The sequence below is a fragment of the Heptranchias perlo genome, chromosome 35, assembly GCF_035084215.1.
Source record: "Heptranchias perlo isolate sHepPer1 chromosome 35, sHepPer1.hap1, whole genome shotgun sequence".
In the NCBI taxonomy this organism is placed as follows: domain Eukaryota; kingdom Metazoa; phylum Chordata; class Chondrichthyes; order Hexanchiformes; family Hexanchidae; genus Heptranchias; species Heptranchias perlo.
The window spans coordinates 16,392,208-16,394,666 of NC_090359.1; the positions used below are offsets into that span (position 1 = coordinate 16,392,208).

Genomic DNA, 2,459 nt, shown 5'->3' on the forward strand with positions numbered 1-2,459 from the left:
CGCTGTGTTATCTCTCTGGCGGTTTGCTGATAAATGTTTAACTCGCGGCCTGTTCCCGTTAATGGTCACAAGCAGTAACAGACAGACAGAGCGTGTCTGACCGCCCTGAGATGTGGAAAAGGCTTCAGTTTAGGACAAATGCATCAAATCAAATGTTCATCGGGCACCGAGAGAGACAAAAACCAGAGAGAAAGGCAGAAGGAAATAGAGAAATAAAAGCTAAATACAGACATCCTTGATGTCTCTCTATTCCATCCCCAACCGTTCAGTGTCGGGTAAAAATGTCAGTGTGAATAAATGTTAGAGAATCGGCCCAAAGAAGAAGAAACAAAATAACCCAAAACTGCCGAAACCCGGGATCGAACCAGGGACCTTTAGATCTTCAGTCTAACGCTCTCTCAACTGAGCTATTTCGGCCCCACTGCAAACTGATCTTTTGGGTCAGCCTCTTGGAATAAAATATAACCCCGGGTGGAATTGCCCCTCCCGCTCATTCCTCACTTCGGGAGAATGAGACCGACCATCAAGGAGAGATTTTCTGATACTGTCGTTGAATCTCATTTATATTAAACATTCCTTGAACTCTCTGCCGGGGGGATTCAGAGCTGGGGTTCGCCATGAACCAGCTTCCCCTCAATTCCCAGCTTTATCAGTGAATCGAACAACAAACGCTCGACAGAGCTCAGGTTATATTAATAATAAAAACAGAAAATGCTGGAAACACTCAGCAGGTCAGGCAGCATCTGTGGAGAGAGAAACATCCTTTCAGGTCGATGACCTTTCATCAGAACTCTCTCCACAGATGCTGCCTGACCTCCTGAGTATTTCCAGCATTTTCTGTTTTTACTTCAGATTTCCAGCATCTGCAGTATTTTGCTTTTGTTTTACAGCTTGTATTAATGTTCTGCTGATGATATCTTAATATTATCTTGTTTTTGGGCCATTTTAATCAGGTTCATGGACAAATTCTTCCATCATCCCTTCTCCCACATCGCTTCTCTCTCTCATTCATTCTTTTCTCCTTTCAATCCAGAAGAGGGCGGGAATCAGAGCTCACCCCCCGAACCCTCCGCACACAGACCCCCGTCTACCACCCCGTGTGATCCAAGAGACAATTCAACACATTACACTCTGTATAAACACTGAAAGCTGACACACCAGGGGAGATCGCACGGTGTTGGACACGGAGTGAAATAAACTGAAGTGTTTATAAAAAGTTACAGATCACAACACGTGTCTCTGTCTCTCTCCGCTATCCCGGCCTGTGCTGAGTGAGCTGATCTCAACTGATGTGGTACTGAGTCCCTCACAGAGCAGGATGGGCACATGTTCAATCTCCAGCCTGTACTGAGTGAGCTGATCTCACGAGGTGTGCGACTGAGCCACGGAGCAAGAGAAGCCGAGGCTCAGTCCCGGGCCTGTGCCGAGTGAGCTGACTCAATGTGTTCCTGGTAATTTTCATCAACATCTTTGAATGTGGCAGCACGATTTGTTCAAGCCGTTAAAACGGCATCCAGTTCCTTGGCTTAATAATCGAGAAATAGAGTACAAAAGCAAGGAAGTTATGTTAAACGTTTATAAATCATTGTTCAGGCCTCATCTGAAGTATTGTGTCCAATTCTGGGCACTATAATTTATTAACGATGTCAAGGTCTTGGAGAGGATGGAGAGGAGATTTACCAGAATTATACCAGGGATGGGGTTTAGTTGTGTGGAGAGACTCGAGAACCTGGGATTGTTCTGCTTCGAGCAATGAAGGTTAAGGGTAGAAGTAAACCACGTATTCAAAATTAAGAGGGGTTTTGATCGAGTAAATAAGGAGAAACTTCACCCACTGGCGGGAGGGTCGGCAACCAACGGACGCAGATTTAAGATAATTGGCGAAAGAACTAGAAGGGAAATAAGGAGATTTTTTTTACACAGGGAATTGTTATGATCTGGAACGCACTGCCTTAAAGGATGGTGGAGCTCGATTCAATCGTAACTTTAAAAGGAGAATTGGATAAATACTTGAGTATCTCCCCACAGATACTACCTGACCTGCTGAGTGTTGCCAGCAGTTTCTGGGTTTATTTTTGAGCTTTCACTATCGCAGTTTTCCTGACAACCTGCAACTTGCCTCAAGGGCGCAGCTTCAAACACAACTTTCTTGTGCTCTTCTCACACACAAGATCGCACTTTACTTTCCGACACACGCGCTTTAAAATCTGCCGTTTCCGCACACAGCGTCCTGCACCACGAGAATTTGAAAGACCTTCCGCTCATGGCCTGTAATCGCTCCTTTTTCCCCACAGGCGCTCTTTACATTTATCCTCTACTCGATTCAATCACAAATTTCAACAGAACTATTAAGATCAAGGCGGAACACTTCCGATCTTACCGCATCGCCCCAACTTGTCAAATGTGCACCTTTCAACCGCCTTTCGCAACTCTGCAGCGCTGCCCGTCACTCACGCAAC

General features: G+C 45.4%; 1 non-coding gene across 1 annotated transcript; it reads right to left on the minus strand.

Moving 5' to 3' along the window:
- Positions 1–344: 344 nt before the first annotated feature.
- Positions 345–417, minus strand: trnaf-gaa (transfer RNA phenylalanine (anticodon GAA)). The gene has a single exon. It is a non-coding gene; the product is annotated as a tRNA-Phe (tRNA).
- Positions 418–2,459: the final 2,042 nt, after the last annotated feature.